Below are 24,095 nucleotides of genomic sequence, written 5' to 3' on the forward strand. Positions count from 1 at the left end.
ATACTACACACATCAGTGAAATGGCACATGGATGGAGAATACATCATCAGAATTAACAGTGCTGTAAACTATGCTACATTGGTGGTCATAGCTGCAATGCATAGTGCCTGCTGATATACACTTAGAAGGATATCACACTTTGTGTTAACAACATTCTAACATCAATACAGTGGTATAAAGCCACCATGTGCAGCAGCACCAGGTTAGTCTGATCCTGCATCAATGTTACACATCACAGGTGGTGGCACAGGTGACATCATATGCACAGGGTGTGGTGTTACATTACCAGAGCTGACATTGAGCCATCCAATCTACACGTAGGTATGTGTGTGTGTGTGTGTGTGTGTGTGTGTGTGTGTGTGTGTGTGTGTGTGTGTGTGTGGTACAATGGTTATTGCATGGCCCAATGGTGATGCAATGGGTGTGTGTATGTGATAGCCCTAGCTGTTTGTGGTAAGTGTGTGTGTCTGGATATACACAAGTACAGCATGTGTCAGCCATATACAAGAGGTTGTGGGACAGTCACAGACTGTACCTGCCAGGCTGTACAGATCGCCATTACTGGCCATGGACACCCCTCCATGCATCCAACACTAACCCAGTCTTGCACCTGTCAATGTATACACATACAGTCCTGGGATCTGTACCACAACCTGTGGATAAACGGTAGTCAGTAATGTTAACCTGAGTTGCATAGTATTGTCAGCTAATACATACGTATATGAGCCATACTCACCCTCCAAAGTAATAACCACTGCTGACTGTTGCTGAGATAGATGTGCACACGACCATTCAAAGGTGCTGTACTAACATTGTTTCCAATGCTCCTTGTAATACCCAGCAACACAATAACTGGTCACTACACAAGTGTAACCCAGGATCACTATAGCACACAGTATGTGCACTATCACAGAGCCATAGCAGATGTATATGCATCCAAGGTGATCACATACAGATAATGCAGCACATTCAAGAGTGATAATCTCAACATACATATCTATATACAATATCTATATATATATATATATATATATATATATATATATATATATATATATATATATATATATATATATATATATATATATATATATATATACACACACACAACACACTTGGCAGGGTTGGGAGCAGAACACAGACATAACCACTGTACCACACAACAGCATTACGCAGTTACAGAACACGCTACCATGATTAGTAGATCACAGCATTCACACAGGCATATGTCTAGCCTGCAGACAGCAGCATCAAAGGCAAAGACACCGTATGGATGTTATGGAGAGTGAATACTGTAAAAGCAATGTAGTGTTGTCATGCAGCTGGAAACACACACACACACTTGGCAGGGCTGGGAGTCAAACATACACCTAACTACTCTATCACACAAGGGCATGACGCATTTACAGAATGCGCTACTGAGATTACCGAACACAGCACTCCCAGAGGCATACTTCTAGGCGTGTGTCATCATCCGCAAAGGCAAAGATGCCGGTAGGAAATATCTGTGGTGTGTGGCATCTAAAAGCATGACTGAGTCCCCAGGCGGACGGAAGCACACGCACACACACACACACACACACACACACACACACACACACACACACACACACACACTTGGCAGGGCTGAGAGTCGAACATACACCTAACTACCCTATCACACTACAGCATGACGCATTTACAGAACACGCTACCGAGATTACTGAACACAGCACTCCCAGAGGCATACTTCTAGGCACGTGTCATCATCCGCAAAGGCAAAGGCGCTGGTAGGAAATATCTGTGGTGTGAGGTGTTTAAAAGCATGACTGGGTCCCCAGGCGGATGGAAGCACGCGTGCACACATACACACACACACACACACACTTGGCAGTGCTGGGAGTCGAACATACACTTAACTACCCTATCACACTACAGCATGACGCATTTACAGAACATGCTACCGAGATTACTGAACACAGCACCCCCAGAGGCATACTTCTAGGCGTGTGTCATCATCCACAAAGGCAAAGACACCGGTAGGAAATATCTGTGGTGTGAGGCATCTAAAAGCATGACTGAGTCCCCAGGCGGATGGAAGAACGCGCACACACACACACACACACACACACACACACACACACACACACACACACACACACACTTGGCAGGGCTGGGAGTCGAACATACACCTAACTACCCTATCGCACTACAGCATGACGCATTTACAGAACATGCTACCGAGATTACTGAACACAGCACTCCCAGAGGCATACGTCTAGGTGCGTGTCATCATCTGCAAAGGCAAAGACGCCGGTAGGAAATATCTGTGGTGTGAGGTATCTAAAAGCATGACTGAGTCCCCATTCAGACGGAAGCACGCGCACGCAACACACACAAACACACACACACACACACACACACACACACACACACACACACACACACACACACACACACACACACACTTGACAGGGCTGGGAGTCGAACATACACCTAACTACCCTATCACACTACAGCATGACGCATTTACAGAACGCTCTACCGAGATTACTGAACAGAGCACTCCCAGAGGCATACTTCTAGGTGCGTGTCATCATCCGCAAAGACAAGGACACCGACAGGGATTGTATAGAGAGTAATCAGTCTGAAAGCATACAGACATATTACTGTCCCACGGTAGACGTAGACAAACACACAGCAGTGGTGTGATCATGGCAACTAAAGATTTACGGAGCACTACAACACAATACATAGACATGGGATGCACCACAGACAGTACACCCTTCAAGCTAGTTGACCAGTGTGTACTCGGTAGGCATCCATCGTGATGTTGAAAATGGACATCTGTTGCCTGGATGACCACCATCGCTATACAGGATGTCAACGGCCATGCCCATGCACAGAGGGACATCACCGACACAAGGTGTCACTGGCCATGGCCACACGCTTAGTAATACACGTCCGTTCAGACCGTACTGTGTGTCGATCTACACAATGGCATACTGGGCATGCTCACACACTTAGCAGTTGCATAGGGCTGTCTTGCATGCAGACGGAGTCTAAACATGCAAGGGCTCAGTTTGGATTGTCCTGTGTGTCCATCTACACAATGGCGTACTGGGCATGCTCACACACTTAGCAGTTGCAAAGGGCCGTCTTGCATGCAGATGGAGTCTAAACATGGAAGGGCACAGTAAGGTATAACTGTCCCCACGCACAGGGCGGACACTCACATGCAGTGACCAGTACACACTCAGGTGCCATCACAGCTGTCACAGGTGCAGATCACAGATGTACACACCGCAGTCTACACTGTAGCCCTCAAGACATCACCATGTCCTTGGTGCAGCAATACACAGCCATAAATTACCACAACACCGTGTGATACATGACCAGTGGACTGTACAGAGGTCTGCAGCAACTGTACAGAGTACACATGTACCGACAGGGTTCCAACAGGTGTTATGCATTGCAATGATACCACTATACATGACCAGGTCAGCTCAAGACATACCAGGGGCCCTGGGTCTTACACAGCTGTGACAGCTGAGTGTTGCTGTACACCAACGAACACACATGTTTGGATATGTCAGACATGTGATTGCAGTGGATGTGTGCATGGACCACACACACAACACATATGTACATAGCATAGCATTTGCTGTCCCCCGTGCAGACAAGTGGCTTAAGCAATCATACACATGCAAATGGAAGGTGGGTCCATGTCTGTTGAATGCTCACAGTACAGGAGGTATTAATGTTGACCGAGGACACATTCCCCTGTACTAGTCACCCATGACACCCGTCATATCATACCACAGTCCATGTGTTATGTATGTCAACACACATGTCCACCAATAGCAATGCATACAAACATGGCTACAGGAGACGCATGTAGGACCAACACACATGTACAATCTGTACTGTGCATGCAGCAACCATGCATGTGCAGTGGCTGGCATCCATAACCCATCTGTGCCTAACTACAACATGCAGTCACAATGCAGCCCCATCATTAACACCTGTATATGGTGACATACTGACAGTATGGTTGGTTGTACATCACGTATGGAGGGATGTCTGTACATAAAGTGGTGATCCACCTGTGTAGATGGATGTTTGCTGGGGATGGCTCACAGGCGTGTCACACGCCATCCTACCATGACATGTGCAAACGGTATGCTATGTCACTGTTACTTGACGGTGATGACATAACACTTACACAGCGGTCAGGTGTCACCGACTGTACGTCACATGACACCTGTAACACTTACATCCTCCCGTGTGTATATAGCAGCACAATTGTCAGACATAGCATTGGTATACATAATGCAGACAATACCGCTGCATGTCTGTCAAACGTCTCATCATATGGCAGGTGTATCATTCCCAGAACTGCCATGTGTGTCCGCTTGTGTGACCACATATGCCACATATGGTGGGGATTACGTCCCAATTGTTACACACCCCTGTACACCATTGTAGAGATCTGTGCATACTGCAGTGTGGAAAGCATGATGTCGGCAGGTGTGGTGCATCACACACATCGGCTATCCGTATACATATTTGTGGTCACCACAGTGTGTGTGTGTATGTATGTATGGCTGTCTGGTGCTTGGTGTGAGGGTGTATGCTACCATACAGTGAAAACAGAATCACTAACCCCTCATGGTGATGCTGTCTACTACCCTGTTGATGCCATTGGTCCCAGCCGTACTGGCTACCTGTGCATGTTCCTTCTCTGTGTCACGTCATGTGGGTGCAAAGTACTGTGAGGGTGATGACCACATAGGCAAGGGTCCTCACCTCAACACTATGGGGTGTGCGTTATAGTGTTGCAGACCCCATGAATGTGGGCATGTTCCTGTATGTTCCTGTAATGTGACAGGGAATTACTGCTACACAATGTGGCCTCATGCTATCAAGTGGCCTCTAAAGTCATCATTGGCCAGACCACTGTGTACAGCCCCTGCACCATGTCAACATACCTGTAATGTTTTCTGGTATGTATGTCACGTTTCTGGCCGCTGTAGCCTGTTCAACTGACCACATGCTTCAGGTGCAGTATATGTGCAGACGTCTGTGTCATGTTAGACTTTCCAACAGTCAGGTTGAGGGTATGTTTAGCATGCTGATATTGCCATACGTGCCTGTGAGTACTCCACAGTTACACATGGGGGACTGCAAACACTGCTACCTGTAGACACATGCCAGTACACCATAGGAGGGAACCAGGGCATCATTACCAACATGCTGTTACTGTTGTATCCGAGACACGTACTGTGAACATATCACAATGCATGATGTACCTGTACTACATGGTATGTCTGGTGCATGTCGACAGTACACAACCGATGTCATATACACATCTCTCACTATTCACACACAACCAATGCAACATACACTTCCCTCACTATGCATACACCAGTAATGTAACATACACCTCTCACTATTCTGTTCACCCTGTGCATCAGACCATTTGAGCATATCCCTGCACCGATGGTGTGGATGACAGGGATGTGGCACAGGCTTCTTCATATGCACAGGGTGATAATGTTTGCCAGGGACATAGGCTGCACCAATGGATGACATCATAAGGGCCGGTGATTTGATTGGACATGTCTGTTCAGTATGCATGTGGGTGTTGTGGAGCCCTACAATTGTGTTTGCTGTGTGTGTGTATGTGTGCACACAGTTCTGTCATTTGTGATGCCTACACAAGGGTATTATTGACAGCTCCAGATTGTACAGACCAGGTTGTACAGCTCACTGTGTCCAGCCACGGCCACGTGTCCTGTGCCTGCCAGGGGTTGCACGGGCACTACCAGGCAGAGGTACAGAATGGCTACTGTCCGATGACCCATGGCCACTGGAACTGTGTCCCCGCTGGGAACATCCAGGGAACATCCAGGGCCACGCCCATGTGGCCTACTGTGTCCTGATGTGGACAGCGCAGCACCAGCTGCACTACTACTGCTACCGGCACTATGGGAGTGGCCATGTGAGGTGGCATGCTTACATTGACCTGCACTAGGTGGTGTAGCTGGCCTATGTCCACGTGGCCTATGCCTCACCCCTACCAAATGTTCCAGCACAGACAGCTCACGCTCGCGGATTGCCATGCCAAGGTCAAGGATTCTGACCATGTCACCCAATCACCTGTCCAGAACATCAGCAATCTGCTGTTGAGCACCTGCCAATGCCTGGATGTTGTTGTTTAGGGTATGGATAGCAACCCTCTGCAACCTCTGCCCTTCTCTGTTCTACCGTTCAGCACGTGCCTATGCCGCCATTACAGTCTGGAACATGCATCTGGTGATTCCAGCTGCTGCGCTATGTCCTGCAGGTGCATGTCTGCCAGAGGTCCTCCTATGAGCAGCACCGGCCACATGCCTGTGTGGCACATCTGCAGTCAGTACACTGACACCATGGTGTGGAGACACACCTTCTGTAGCCACCACACGTTCCTGTTCAATGCTAGCAGACGCTGACTGTCCTTCCTCTATGGCCACTGGTGATGCGGTATGTGTTGGCAGCTGAACTGTGTGCGGGGAAGAGGGGGACATAGCTGGGATGGCAACCGTTGGTGCAGATTCAGCCCTTGACAAACCTGCCTGTATCTCATGCATATGTTCATCACTGCTAGCATCTGTGGGGACACTAACATCAGATGGACCGCAGGAGGGTAACGCACCTACATCACCTGTGAATGCAAAGAAAGACTCTAAATCACAATAGACACACACTGACACACACGCACTGACACACACACGCACTGACACACACACACACACACACACACACACACACACACACACACACACACACACTGACACACACACACTGACACACCATGCATGTGATATGACAGATGGCATGCAACATGCTTGTGATACAGCTGACAGCATGCGGCTCAGACATCAATAGTGTTTGTAAGCATACCCCCTGGAATGCACACTACAGCAAGCAGGTGTCATATCATTAGCCATGCAATTCACACGATCATGGTAGTATGCATGCATCCCCGTGATACACCATGTGGACCAGAACAGGATAACAGTACACATGGCTGACGTGACCTTGACATGTAATCTGCTGATGTGTGCATTAACATGCATACATGTCTGACACAATGGTGTCCTGATACATGTACAGAATTGTACTGGGTATCACATTGCGGTGTTGTCCGTATGCCCTACAGATAGAATGCATGTTGAGCAAATGTGCATGGGCATGGTAGGGGACTGTGAGCCATCTACATTGCTGTACAGTGTGAAGTACAGACACTGTGCCATTGCATGGCATCATGAGGCATCTATATTGCTAAACAGTGCATAATATGTACACATTGCATATCCAGAACTGCATGCATACCCATGACATACCTGTGGATTGTGACCCACGATGCTGAGGTATATACACACCACACCAAACCATGCTGTGTCATGTAACAGGTCACTGGAGGACATACAGATGACACCCTTGCACAATAACTACAGAGTGTTAGCTGCCTGGCAACCATGTCCACACATAGCAGACCTGTTACTTCACCATTTCACACATGACATTGATGTACCACACACACAAGGTGCACAGCTAACAGTGATGTCCTACGGCAGCAAGGGAAATGTACAGTATCTGTGGCCTGGTGTCACTGTCAGTGGAAGCTGTAGAGGTGACTACTGTCATGCTATGACACAGGCGTCATGTTCAACACATCTTATGAGGTAGACGTCAGTGACACCTCCACTAGCTGTGCACAGGCATTTAAGATGTGCAGCGTACCACATCACCAGTACAATCGGTCTAGTAGGGCTGTAATTGCACCATGTGTGGACAAAGTGAGACAGGGTGTATCCACATCACATCTACTGTGTGGCTACATGTCTCTGGCCATCCCCCATGGCCATGTGTGCACATGTGTTGGTCATATCTATCACACATGTCTGTGTTGTCCCATATGACATACACCCATAGATGTCGGATATGTCACCATATACTGTCACCAACCCTGACTGTACCTGACTGTCATGTGGGGATGTGTAACATTCGCAACACACCCCACTCATCACATAGTCTCACATGATCCCCACCACAGGCCACACATACGAGGAGACCTTGTGCAGTACCCCTCTATACTCTGTGTAGGCACCAACGGCAACCCACATCAACAAACACAACCACACCAACCTATAGCCCACAGACACATGTGTGCCCATCACATACAGCCAATAGGGTGTCATAACATACACAACACACCCGTCATAGGTGACTCTGTCGGTGGTCACACTGCTGTTCCACTCAGCAGGCTACACAAGGTGATAGTCACTTACATCCTGCTGTCGGGTAACTGGTTCTGCAACATAACCTATGCACCAATGCCACACCTCAGCAGGTACGATGTGACTGTCATTTTCCATGTTAGTTTGACTGAAGTTGTATCTCAGGGCACAGACAATGTGTGCAGGGACATGCAATAGCCCACCAGTCTTGTAGCCCTGATGGTGTGGTCCGAGCCCTGGGGAGCATTTTGCAGTCATCTGGACCTGTTACCACTATACAATGACCGACTGTGTCACTCCAGCAGTTCTCCATGCTTCTGCTATCATTCCACAGGAGTCTGGTACCTGTCCACTTTGACTGGCCTGGTCAAACAACATGATGCTTTGCCACAGTTGACCTGCACCTGTCAGCCCTGGGAGTACGGATCACATGTTGGACTCTTGCTGCTTTTATACTGCCTGTCTTGCACAGTGTCCAATAACAGTCACCACCAGAACGGGAACTGGCTAGCGAAACATGTGGTCATGTAACACAATGCTTGACATCATCCTCTGTGACACACGCAGGCAAGGCACACCTGATACTGCACCACTTCAATATCTCTGCAGTGACTGGGACCTGCCTCTAGGCTCTGCAGAGCACACCTGCAATGACTGGTTATAGACAGACTGTACCTCTCAGGCACGTACCTGGACTGGCACACCCATGGCTGAGGTGTCCCCATATTCCACTATGTTGTACACACATCCCGGTTGGTTACTTAGCACAATGCATCACAGGTGCTCCACGTGCAAATAACTGTGTCCGGAACTGCTATACACAGTGTTACAAGCTGCGGATTCAATATACCCCACGGTTACCAGACCTCATTTCATGGTGTACTGGACAGTTGGGCTCAGACTGCTGCTACTGATGTGAGACTGACAGTAACCCACTTTTAACTGTGATAGCCACATATGTACCGACACATTAGGCATACGCTGTCCATGAGTCATAACCTCCACTCGGCAGGATCAACCCATACACACTACCTCCAAGACCAACAGTATCCTTGACATGGACACTACCAACATGTGACTGCTGTTCCACACCTGGGGTTATCCCCTCATTGGTGGAATCCGAACATGTGCTACTCACCCTTGTTAGCCACATACTGGCACCACACACTTCATGGCATACACAGTACAAGAGTACTACAACACCTACTACAGATGTCTTATGACAGCGGTAGTTGACGTCATGACCCACGAGCAGGTGGACAATGCACATACAAATGCTGAGACATACCCCAGTGCACTTCATTAGCATGTGCATGACAAAATGGATCATGCTATTCCACAAAGAGCCATGATGGTACACACCAGATAACAGACACCACTCTGGGGGTGCAGTTCCATGGACATACTTTACAACAACAGGTGGGGGCTGTTGCACAGTGGTGTACATTCCCATGCGTGGGGTAACTCATTGGTCAGCCTCGGTAGGGCCACGGGATTCCCTCATCACATACTCCCTAACTAGCTATGTACACATTACTGCGACACATTCCGAGATGTACCACAAGGCATTATGGTGGTATGTCAGTAGTCACTGGTAATACCCACATCTGCTCACACATACAACTGTCACTCTGGAACATGACAGAAACAGGTTTTGTTGGCAACATGCTGTCTGATGGCTTCAATGCTAACATTACATCCTCTCACTCCCTACGGGGCCACATTCCTTGCAGGAGCATTGGGGTGTCCCTGTGGTCACACCTACACAGTACTGACCTGCACTCTATATGTCCTGGGACACTGGCCCCTTGTCACCCTACAAAATCCCAGGCTGTGATGTCCACAAACCTCTGAACGACATGTCTCCCCACTGGGACACCATATTCAGTAATAGCCTTGTACCAGACATTGTGGCCCCTGACTGGCACACAGCGACAGTTACACTCCACACAGGTGGTGCCACAATGCACGACTGGGACTATTGCCCTACACACCTGACTGGACTGTTCTGCATGGCTATAGGGCACATCATCATGGACATCATTCGCTGAGACTTTGTTGTGCTCCGGTCCTTTGATGCCACCCGGGTTGGTCTTGTTGGGGCCACAGCATGCCTCCTACACCTGGTAAACTCCTTTCATACAGTGACCAGAGTAGTTGGGGCCACAGCATGCCTCCTACACCTGGTGAACTCCTTTCATACAGTGACCAGAGTAGTTGATGACGACACCGGGGTCCACACAGCCTACATTGTCCTCTCGCTGCCTTTCAGCACCATTCTCCATTCTGGTATTGACAACATACACATCCACCTGCACATCAAAACATATGTCTCAGGATGTTATGCAAAGTGGCTAATGGATGGGACACACACACTGAGGGTAGCATACCATATCACATACTGCATTTCAGTTACACTTGGCATACCACAGTCCTCAGTCATGGGGCCCTCATGTTCAGTATATGCTTCCCTGAGGTACAGGCTACCACAGAGGGACCTTCTCTGTCTAGCTTTACAGACCACTGCATACCAAGCGCCGTTGTTGATCCACCAGCTGATACTGACCCCATCCATACGGGTGTCACTGTGATGGATACCTGATATGAACATCATGGCCTCAACCTGCATGACACTAGGTGTATGGACATCACCTTTGCAGTACACCATCCACCCACTGGTTATCACATAGGTGTTAGTGCCCTACATACATGTCGCATTGTATGTGTTCGTACTACAAACGTATGTCGCACACACTCCTGTGATTACCACATTGCCACTGTGGTGTGGATATCCTTCTACGTGTCCACACTTGTCTGTACTGGGTGTGTAGCTGGTACATAGGCACCCATTGTACCTCTGAACACCGGACTTATACACACATGCAAGGGTACAACACCCCACTTAGGGTGTACCTTACACAACAGCTACAACTTTACATAACACAACATTAACACGCCATGACATTTATTGAGCTATGTCAGTTAATGTATGCGCTTACATACAGACACCATGTCTGTACACATTTGCGGACTACATACTCAGGGGTGACCTCTCCTGCAAAGACAGGGCCCATGTCTGCAACTATGTTAATGGATATACTCCGCATACGCAACATAAACAATAGCCACTGTAAGCATCATGCTCATGGATATGTGCACACATGCAACAATGGGTGGGATGTGCTTGGGGGTTGCATTCCCAGACCGGACACTCACCATGCTTTGGAACAAGATTCCTATGTACATCACGCAGGGACACTCAGTAGCACTGTTCATGTGATACCTCACTTGGTGGATGGGGGACACATGTACGCCAGGGATCACTGCAGTGGCTGTACTGTGCAGAGGTGCAGATTACACATGGCTCTTCTGTTCACAGGACACTACTCTAGGGAGGTGCCACTGGTGTGAACACTGTAGTTGTTGTTACACATAGACTTGCCAGACTGCATGGTACCCCACTATAAACCTGCGGAACTATTACATGTCCTTTGTGCATGGTTACTGGAGTAGCCCTTCCATTTAGATTAGCTATCATGCTATTACAATCTCCCGTGACTACAGGCCATATGTATCCTGTTATTGTACAAGCCAATCATGTTCTTGTTTGTCTGTCACATCTCTTCTGCTATTCTAGTATGGGAGAAATGTTTGCGTCCTTTGCAAATGAACAGAGTGGATTACATTATTTATTTCATCATAACTGTTTATAAATAAATTAATTAAATAATGTCACTAGACGATACCTTTGGTATGCATAATATGCCTGTTCTCATGTGTAGCATATCTGACATATCAATCTACTATACTATACATTACACATATTGTACATGGTATCCCATAATGCAAAGCATACTTGCACAGTGGGACCACCTTAGACATGTCATCGTTGCTATATGCCCATACACATGCATACTGTTACAGTATATCAACATATACTATCCCCTGCTATGGCACGTACTTGTTGGACATACCCTGCCACTGACGGTGGGTCGTATGGCATTGTCCTGTTTAAAGCCCTCATGTTGCATCCCGTGTGGTGTCTGTGCTGTTTACCTTGTGGCCCACTGCTGGACGCACAACTTCTACAAGCGTTAGTATGATCAGCAAGACATCACTACATAAATACCATTTCCCACTTTATGCATTGCGGACACTTTTAATTAATGCAAACCAGGCTATACATACACTGACATAGTTAATACAGAACATGCTATACATACAGTTACATACCGAGTGTTCTACATACCTTGATATTGTTCCGGTATTTCGTCTCTATCTCGCTCTTCTGTATCACTCTTTAAACTGTTTTATGGTATGAGCAAACGGTTTGCATATCTGGCAAGTCATCCTTATATACTTCAATACCTGCAACATGTGGTTTACTGCCACCAATTGGTGTTCCTGTGTGACTAATTACGTGCACATCAGCTGTGCAGCTACTCCATTCGCCAATTACGTGGCAACAGTGGGGTATAATTGAATTCACCACTTGGGACTTGGCCATTTGCCCTACCTTCGGGGAGACGGCCTGTATTGTGTTTTGTTGTGTGTAATTGCAACTGCTATGTGTAGAGCCAAGTGTAGTTTGGAGTCATGTCCCCCCGTGGATTGGGTGTGATGGCTTGAGTATGTGGTTCTACATGTGACTGTACCTGTCATCGCACCCGTCTGATAACGGACTATTGCAAGCAACACCTGTAACATCGCCGTTTGTTCCATTATACAACGGATACAATTTTGCATGGTGCCTTTAAATGTGTCTCTCACAAGGTATGTTAATGGTTCAGCAGATGTAATTGACTAACTGGATGCTTGTGCTGTGATTACAGTCTGTATTGCTATTGTTTCCAGTGTGGGGGATGTAGGTGGGTGTACTTAGCATATACGGTTTTGTGGGGCTTGCATTTCTACATAGTCCATATATATGTGTTTGGGCTCCTTCCCTAATTAAAGAGCTATCACTTAGTAGACTTCTGTTATGGGATTGTACATTGGGCCATTGTTAATTGGTTTCTATATGGTATGCAGGTGAGGTTGACACTTCCATACCTCCAGGTGTACAGCAATATGTGCAGGGATATTTCTAAATGACAGCTATCCTGTGTATGTCTGTCCCAGATCTTTGCAGTCATTGCAGTGGTGTTGGTGGCAGACCCTCTGTGGCATGGGTTGCCACCTTTTCATATGGCCATAGTTGGACACTTGCGGGTCACACAGTGGTGTTTACAGGCTGACATATAGCCACGGTCAGTACACATGATAGCACATACTTTTATCCTCATTACATACGTATTGTTCTTGGACTTTGCCTACTTATCATATTGCATGTAACATTTCCGTTTCTTACATACAGTCATGATTATTTCCTGCAACTATTGCATAATATTTGGGACATACTAATGTCCTAAACTCTCAGACAGTTGCCCTTTGTAATGTTTCATGTCAGGACACACCTGCCCAGGGAGGGGCTATCCCTCCCAATGTGGGACAGGTGTTTACTGCATGCCTATGGCTAGCTATACCCGCACCTACCGTAATGATCTACCTCTGAGTTGGCACCTACAGACACACAATGCGGACACACACACACACACACACACACACACACACACACACACACACACACACATTACAGTCACACGGAAACGCACATGGCACCCTCAACACACACACACACACAGGCTACATCACTCACAAACACAGTTGTACATGGTACCTACATGGACCGCACCACCGGCAGCAGTGACTACATGTCCCTTCCTATCGGCATAATATTGCTCGCGGTTCTACTGTTCCAGTACTGTGTTCTTTCTGTCTTTCAGCCTCATGGTTATGTGTGTCGGTGTGTGACACGTTCCATACTTGGCGGTATCCTATTTATTTGTACCTCCAAGGTGTTTTGAATGTTGGTGACCTATCTATATATTTGCAGATGTCAGTGACTCCTTATATATCGACATATATCACACTATCACCCTTTCTATCTGTATTATATATGTGTAGATATATATATATATATATATATATATATATATTTATATATATATCTGACATCATTGTGTGTTTGTCGGTGTATACTGTGTTTCCTGGACTCCGCACGTTTGTGTCTGTACCTGTCACATTACACACCTGCCATAGGTTAGGATTACCACCCGTCCCACTTTGCGAGGGACAGTCCCTCTTTGTGCAGTTGTGTCCTGCAAAATATCTGTGAACATGGCAAATGTCCTGCGACTTTGGGACAAACATATTCCCTATAGTTTATGTAATAGTTGCATACAACACTTATTCTGTATCTGAACCACCTACATGTTACAGGACATGGAACACGTAACTACGACCATTACTAGAATAAGCTTTTATCTAGGCAAAACACTGATGTTCTGGTTTTCGTACTGGCCGGGTGTATGTGTCGGCCTGCAGACATCTGGCATATGTCCCACATTGGTCATTTGAAATGTGGCAACCCTACCGTAGGTACATCTTGGCTAGCAATAGTGTTGGGTGATTGTATACATGATTGCCTGTTCAACTCCTGGCAGTGGTCATTTTACCCTTCAGAGCAGGCGCTATTTGTTCTGGGGTGACTAATGCTCATTTCACCTGTTCTGTACATCATTGACCATGATCTGTGCAGTGGTCAGTGAAGCATAGCCCTGTTTCGTGCATATCCGTATAGTCGTATTTAAACATCGCTTACCAGCAGTGGGCAACGCATACTCTCGCTAACATGTGCTACACATATTCTGATGAACTGCATCTGGAATGCATTACCTGTGTCATCGGGATTACGTTACATCCCTTGCAGGACGTGGGACCAGGAACATGCATGACGGTCACTGCATACACCACTTGGACATCTGGGAGTTGTACACGTATTATGTCATTTTGTATGTGGAGTAGACTACAGCAGTTACTCCACACTGCACTCACATGGATAACTCAGTTAGTTTACATATTGATGAGTCCAGTTATTGGTATGTCCATGTGATGTTTACTGGATGTACTCTGGCATTGGGTATGTATATCACAATGAGCTACACCTGATAATGTGCTACACCTTCATACAACCGTGGGTGCAGCATGCTGGGGTGATGAATACCTGTCATGGGTACATCCCCTGCCTTCACACAACATCCATGATTACATTATGTGGAGCCCCTCATTAACGCAGCGGGGAATCCGTGCTGAGTGTGTGCAGGACAGTGCTTATACACATGTGCTCCCGCAATTGCCTCTGCTCCAGTAAGCGACAGTTGCTTACTGAATGTTGTGGCAACGGGAGACACTGTTTGCCCCGTTTGGTGTTTTGCCTCTGACAATCAGGCGTGTACCTACTGATGTACCTGAGAACCTATACACACAGCACTGACAGATGCTGATAGGCGCATGTACTGTTCAGGTGTTGACAGTCCGTGTTCCAATGGCTGTTGCGTGTACAATGTTTGAGGGCTGCCTATGTAGGGTTCCACAGTGGGCCACCTATACATCACAATTTACAGGTGGTCGTGTTTGTGTGCCATCCATTTTACTGTGTGTGCAGGTGGAGAGGAGTGTCAGTCCATGGGGGCCTACACTGTCAGAGTATGTGCTATACGTTCCCTCTTTGCCAAGGTGTAGGCATATTGGGCACACCTCCGCCTGCCTACAGGGGCTGGCACAGTGTGTCCGTGGTCTGGATCCCTCTGTGCCCATGTTGGCCTTAGCAATTGCGGTGGGCTGTGAGGCCTTCCCCCATTTTGACCCTGCTGCAGCTTTTTTCGCAGGATCATATTATGTAGCATGGCACATACTATGAAGATGTGGGCACACGTGCCTGGAGAGTACTGCAAGGCTGCACCAGATGTGTCCAAGCACCAGAACCGTGATTTCAGCATCCCGAACACACGCTCTATGATGATTCTGGTTTGTGCGTGTGCCTCATTATGGCGTTCTTGCACTGGTTTGTGTGCATTTCTGATGGGGGTCATCATCCATGGTTCCAGTGCATAGCCAGCATCCCTCACAAGGTGGCCTTGTGGGATGTCCCCCCTGACAAATACCTGATACAGCTGTGAGGCATGCCAGATATGGGAGTCATGGTAGCTTCCAGGGCTGCCAGCACACACATCCATGATAATGCCCTGGGCATTGCACACGACCTGGCAGTTGATGGAGTGGAATCCCTTACAGTTTATATAGCACCTACCATGCTCACCAGGTGGTGACTTGATATGTATGTGTGTGCAGTCTATTGCACCCAGTACCTCCGTGTAGTTTGCCACATGGTGGAAGTGACGCATATTGCTGGCCATCTCCTCCTGAGTTTGGGGGAAGTATATATGTTCATTGGCATGTGGTAACATGGCATCCAGGAACTGGTGTAGTACTCTGGATGCTGATGCCTGTGAGATCCCCATTATATCTCCAGTTGGCCTTTGAAAGGTACCTGTGGCTAGTATTCGCAAGCTTACACATACCTTCATGTCCACTGGGATGGGTTCTCTTCTGTTGTTTCTGGTTTTCAGGCATAAACGGCACAGCTCTACTATTTGCTGTAAGATGTCCCTGTCCACCCTGTAATGCTCTACTATCTCCAGATCATGTAGCCCCTGGTAGGTTACCCTTGGTCTGAACACTCTTCTCCTCCTCCAAGGCCTATGGTGGTTGTCGGCATCATCCTCCACAACACCGTCAGTCTGTAACACATGCTGATGAATCACAGCTATGGCAGCTCCCAACATGTACATTTTAAATGTTTCCCGTCTGTTTACACCTATGGTGCAGTGTTTGGGAATACACAGGTGTGTGTTGGGTGCTTTCACACTTTATACTGTTTTGCTGTGAACACTGATGATGTCATAGGGTGTGTATGTACGATCGTGGCTACAGGGTATCTTCTGTGTTTTATTACCGGAACCACTATTGTGCTGCCTTTGGCGTTGCATTACATTTGGTTGCTGTAAATTACCTCCTGCCCTTCCCTTTACATTTGTGCACATTACACCTACCATTTGCTGGCATGCATCATGCAGCCTGCTTTCATTTGTACTTTCCTAGACCTGGCTTATCTTGCATAATGTGTTCTATTACCAGTCTACTGTGGGTTTGCTTTGCTCTGCTATGACAGTTCTCCTATCTTTGCATTCCAATTCCTCCCCTCCTTTCTTTGCAGTCCTATGCCTTCCCTATCCTGTTTTGCAGGTTTCTACATGCAGGCTTGTCTACTGCCATCGTTTGGCAGCCATGAGTTAATTGGTGTTAATTGCTCAGTAGTACGCCAGTTACCCTACTTCTGCATTTCCTTCTTTTCTTCACCTGACCTTCCTGTTTGTGCTATTGTTCGCGGCGCGTGCATCCGCATACCGGATTTCGGGCACGTTTTCATCCCCATGCACATGCACTTTCGGGCACCATTTGTGCTCTCAGCTGAATGATCCTAGACCCTCCTCCCCACCCCTGTCCTGCAGCTTTGCTTAGCAACAGCCAGGCCAGATTTGCATTGCTCCAATGTGCTTACAGCTACGGTGATACACCCCTCTGCTGATGTCATGTATCACCTCTGAGACACTCCTCGGTGTTATAGCGCTGCACCATCTGGTACATCCTTCATCTGGCGGGACGTTTGCGATTCAGTATTACCTGCCTCATTTGCATGGCATTGACTACTAATTCATAGTTATCGTGCCGAACACTGTCGCGGGCCCTTGGCAACCCTTGTGCCTTGCTTGTGGTGTAACATGCCTACCATTGTGTATTATGGTGAAATCCTGATTTGTCTTACATTGCGATTTTATGACATTTGTATATATTTTCTTTGTATTCCTGTTTGCGCACACATGCCCTGTGGTTGTACTGTGCGTTACTGTGGACATGATATTAAATGTTGTTTTTAGGTGTTGCACATCTTTTCTTGTGCCATTGGCTGTGTATTTAGCCATTGGCATATGTTAACTTTGTAATATTGGTCCGCTTCCATAGCTCCGATGTTCTGTTTGGGAAAATGTAAACCGTGTTTTTTGGTTTACATTTCCATGGGCTTACACTATGCCTGCACCACTTCGTGAATCGCTGTATACCTTCATTTGCATGGTGCGACACTGCGCATGGGGTGATTAGCATACCTATGCCGAGGGCTGCGCAGATCTGGCATACGCCAGTAGTGCACGTGGAATTGGTTCGTACCTGAATCACTCGGCGGACATATTTGGCATTTTCCCACATACGCTACACCTGCGCCTGGCGCAAGCTTCATGAATCCGGTGGTATGTTGTTTGTGAGCATCCTGATAAACATTTTGCTGCATAGGTTCAGAAATTAACATTTTCTATTCATTTTTCAGACAGAGATCAGAAATATAAAAATATAATTAAAGTTTCACAATGAATTCAATTTTGAAAATAAATCTGAAATTCCATTTTTTTACTGACATAACCTCTTAGAAGCCCTTAGAGTGATTTGTTCTTTTGTGGGAAGATGGTCCTGCTATGATCACCAGGAATCCTCTTGCTATAAGGCAATTTAGCAGGAAACTTAAATCTATAGTTCAAGAAATTCAGTTTATTCCTCACTTCAAGCCACATATCAGAAGACTAAAAAAGTACAGTGTTCTAAGTTTCTGCAAATTACTAGAGAAGAAGTTTTAACAGTATTTGACACTTTCACCTTTCAAAAAGAGGAGGCAAGGAGCAGAAGTTAGAGGAAAGTTAAGGTAATAATTTGATATGCATTCGTTATGGCCTGGCCGACCCATGAGTAATGGGTATTACCTAAACTTGGTTTGGCGTACAGAAGGTTAAGGTTGGTAAGGAGAATTTATGTTGATTGATTCTTAAAAGCACATTTACAGCTATCAGATTTGATAAGATACAGTTTAAGAGCAGATCTGAATTCAGAGGATATCTGGTGGTAAAGAGAATATATTATTTACAGTTTGGGAATACTTACTGATGTTTGTTAATACAGTGGATATAAAAAGTGTACACACACCTGTTAAAATGCCAGGTTTTTGCAATATAAAAAAATGAGACCATAATAAATAATTTCAAAACATTTCCCACCTTTAAAGTGGCCTATAACCTCTACAATTCAATTGAAAAACAAACAAATCTGTTAGGGGAAAAATATAAAACAAAACATACAATAAGCTGGTTGCATAAGTGTGCACACCTTTAAACTAATACTTTGCTAAAGCCCATTTTGATTTAATTGCAGCATTCGGTCTTCTTGGGTAGGAGTCTATCAGCATGGCACATCTTGACTTGGCAATGTTTGCCCACTCTCTTTGCAAAAGCACTCCAAATCTGTCAGATTGCGAGGGCATCTGTTGTGCACAGCCCTATTCAGGTAACCCCACAGATTTTCTATTGGATTTAGGTCTGGGCTCTGGCTGGGCCATTCCAAAACTTTAATGTTCTTCTGGTGAAGCCATTCCTTTGTTGATTTGGATGTCTGCTTGGGGTCATTGTCTTGTTGAAAGGTGAAATTCCTCTTCATCTTCAGCTTTCTAGTAGACGGCTAAAGGTTTTGGGCCAGAAGTGACTGGTATTTGGAACTGTTCATAATTTCCTCCACCATGACTAAACCCCCACTTTTAGCTGAAGAAAAGCAACCCCAAAGCATGATACTGCCACCACTATGCTTCACTGTGGGGATGGTGTTCTTTTGGTGATGTGAAGTGTTGTTTTTGTGCCAAACATACCTTTTGGAATTGTGGTCAAAAAGTTCAATCTTGGTCTCATCAGACCATAACACATTTTCCCACATGCTTTTGGGAGACTTGATGCATTGATTTGCAAATTTTAGCTGGGCCTGGATGTTTTTCTATGTAAGAAAAGGCTTCCATCTTGCAATCCTACCCCATAGTCCAGACATATGGAGAATACGGGAGATTGTTTCACATGTAGTACACAACCACTTCTTGCCAGGAATTCCTGCAGCTCCTTCAGTATTGCCAGAGGTCTCTTGGTAGCCTCCCTGACCAGTTTTCATCTTGTCTTTTCATCAATTTTGGAGGGACATCCAGTTCTTTGCAACGTCACTGTTGTCCCATATTTTCTCTAGTTTTTAATGACTGTCCTCACTGTTCCATGGTATATCCAATGTTGTGGAAATTTTTTTGTACCCTTCACCTGAATGATATCTTTGAACAATGAGATCCTTTTGATGCTTTGTAAGCTCTCTGTGAACCATGGGTTTTGCTGTAGCAGGCAACTGATTAAATATCAGGAAAATCCTAGTAGGACAGCTGAACTTTATTTGGGGTTAGTCAGAGTCTCTTTAATTGATGGAAGATATGTACCCAAGAAGACTGAATGCTGTAATTAAATCAAAAGGTGCATCAACAAAGTATTAGTTTAAGAGTGTGCACACTTATGCAACCAGTTTATTGTATGTTTTTTTATTTTTTATATTTTTCCCCCCTAATAGATTTATTTGGCTTTCAATTGAATTATACAGGTTATAGGTTACATTAAAGGTAAGAAAAGTTTTGAAATTATTTATTGTGGTCTCAGTTTTTATATCACAAAAATCTGGCATTTTAACAGGGGTGTGTACACTTTCTATACCCACTGTATGTGGCAGATACTGCATATGGTAACATTATAACCATTACTGTTATTGTGCTTCATAAAACATTTGCAGTACTTTTAATTTTAGGTAGAATATTTGTAGAATATACATGGTACTTTGTATGGTATACTTATTACAGCCAGTGACTAAGTGAGGTATTGCCAGCTATGCTAGGATAAATAGGGCATTGGATGTGTAACATATGCCAGCCCAGCTAGCTGGAATTTAGCAAAGAATTACATGTTATTTGAATATCAAACTGATTTGTACAGTTGCATGTGTTGAAAATGTATTTGTAAAGTTGCTTGTGTTGAAAATGTATCAACAGTGTGTCCTTCTGGACAAAGAAAGAAATGTACATGCATTATTGTAACTGTTGAAATCTATATATTGCAACAGAGGATACTGGAAGAGAAGAGGTTAATCTCAATGCACTTGACTTTGAAAAATAGTAAGAAATTAAATTACTTAAGTTAGGCCATAAAGATTGTATATTACAGTTGTCAGTGCAGCCAGAGACAAAAAGTCTGTACTAGGAAGCTTCCTGCATTGTCATTGGGGTGAACTAATTGCTACTCTGGAAGGGTCTGAAATTGCTTTATGACTTCCAGGAGCTGCAGCAGATTTTAGCAAGTGTGTGTGTGTGTGTGTGTGTGTGTGTGTGTGTGTGTGTGTGTGTGTGTGTGTGTGTGTGTGTGTGTGTGTGTGTGTTATTGACATATAGGTGCTAAATCCTGACAGCTTCTAGCCAAGGGGGGAAGCATAGGAACCAGAAGTCAGATGACCAGATGTATGTGATGTCATTCTGTAATCCATCACTAAAAATAATGTTTAATACTAGGTGAAACTGAAGTTTCAGGGCACTCTGTTTTTGTAAGCTGACAAAGTAGGATCTCTCACCTACTTCATCTTGCCTTGTTCTAGTAAGTAACCAGGGAATAATAATTCTTTAGATCAGGCAGGAAAATATAGTGAGATTAGTTAAGTATTGTTTTTTCTGTAACTGTATGAACCTGTCCACCTATGTTATTTTTAATATTTCCTGTGCTTGAAATTCTGGTGTTTATTGAAAATAGATACTTAGTATTTTCATGTTCTTTTATTATTTATTATTAAATATATTTAAACTTTTCATTATAGCTGGTCTTTTAGAGAACATTTTAATGTCTGAGAGTGCTGGTATCTATTTGGTAACACCGTGGCCACTACTGGAAGCCTTACTGCATTGGCCAAACACTATCATTTGTATTAATATTAATTTCACTCAGTATAATTGGGCATCCTTGCAAGAGCCTTAAAGTAACTGGCTTTGGGGTGTCTGGAGGTAGTGTAACTACCTTATAGTCTGGGCAGAAGGGGGCATAGCTAGTAAATCTGTGCCAGCCTTTCCCAGGTGTGTGTGTTGGAGCAGGGACACAAAGCATTGGTTTCACAGAGAAGGTGCTGGAGGACTTGGCTTGGACACTCAGCTGAGGTTTCAACCCTATAGCTGTACCAGTGGGGAGTCTTACTGGGGACCTGGAGGGAGACAGATAGAGAAATCTGGACCATGGAGTGAGTGTGTTCCCTGTGTGCGCTTAAGAGAAATTGGGCTTGATGCAGAGAGCTGCATCTGGAAATACTGAGTTTATCCATTTTTGTTCCAAGTGAACGTCCCTCTCCAGTGCCAATGGTGAGGATTCAGGCTCCTTGATTACTCACCCACAGTGGGGACATCAAACAGCCTACCTAATGTCTGAAGGGTTTGTATGCCTCAGTAAGTATGCTATTACTTTTTATTGTTATTTATTTAAAACATTGAGTTTTTGTATTAGTGCAAACAGTGTTACTTTCTATTATTCCTTTTACCATTTTTTAATACTGCATCATATCTGTTGTGCAACAGTGATTCCATTTAATTGTTTATGGTAGGGTCTAGGTGGTTAACATGTCTAAACGTAATACTTAAGTACCTATTCATTAAATTATTTAGCATAAAAATAATTTATTCTCAGGAATGCAAATGTCATTGCACATTCTTCCAGAGCAGATGTGACCCTTAATTTCTTACTGTGTAGGCATACAATTATAGGTTAATATGGCCTCAGAGAAATCCATGCCCCATTTCCCTTGAATTCACTAGAAGACATATTGTTAATGTTTATCCATTCTTAAAATTGCTCATGAATAATGATCACATTAAGTACTTTGATGAAGTCATGGATATGTATAAAACAGACTTGATGGTGTTTGTTTTTCTTTGTCCAACTACACTCCAAATAAGAACACTTTTGAGCTGATGTCTCAGGCTGATCATGTTAACGTAGTGACTAAACTAATCGCACAAATACTGTGGCTAATGTTTACATCATATATAGGCCTCACACAGACAACACTGGTCCTGCCTGAGCTCAATGACACAATTCCCAGAAAATATAGAACATGGCCTCTCCCCTTGGAGTAAAGATGGTAAATGTGCAGACTCAGTTATAATTATAAAAGTTGATTTATCAATAGTTGTGGATCACAGCTCTCTAATTTTTGAGACATTATCAAAATATATGCATCCACCAAAGCCATGCAGAATAAATGCATGACAGAGAAACATAATTTATCCTGACTTAGGTGAAGAACCCTTATCAAAGTGTGCTACTGTGAAAATACAGAAAGATACTAAGTAATAGAATAGCTAAGTCTGTAAGGGGCAACAGTTTTCCGGCAATCAAAGACCTGATACCCTTCATTATGAATCATCTCTTAACACATAAGCTGGAAGAGGTGGAGTTTACCAAGAACAGTTCCTGTTCTTATAAAAGTGTTAGAATGGCTGATCATGTCAGGCTTGGCCCTTTGATCATTGGTAATTCAATTACTAGAAAGATATTTGCATTATTTTGTGAAAATGATTACCAACACAATATTGTCACCTCATTGGCAGCTACTAGAATGAGAGATTTTGAGGAAACTGTACACTCAATTCTTAATCAATAGAAGTTTATTGAAAGTGTGATTGTAGGTGAATCAGCACACACCTTATTTCAGTCAAGGAAAGCAACAGCATACATTTTTCATGAAGAACATGGATGGTTACAATGGGGGTAAATGCTATAACATCAAGTGGCAGATTCTGGGGTATTCATTTGACTTTTGGTTGAACAGTATAAACCAGCTAGGTCATCTACTTAAAAGCCAAGATACTACACACTTTATATTTGGTTTACATACCAAAATTTCAGCTACTGGCACAAGTGAGACACAACCTGAGCTGGCACTATCATTTATCATATCAAATATCAC

Source organism: Protopterus annectens, chromosome 2.part0 (assembly GCF_019279795.1).
Source record: "Protopterus annectens isolate FY-2018-M chromosome 2.part0, PAN1.0, whole genome shotgun sequence".
In the NCBI taxonomy this organism is placed as follows: Eukaryota; Metazoa; Chordata; order Ceratodontiformes; family Protopteridae; genus Protopterus; species Protopterus annectens.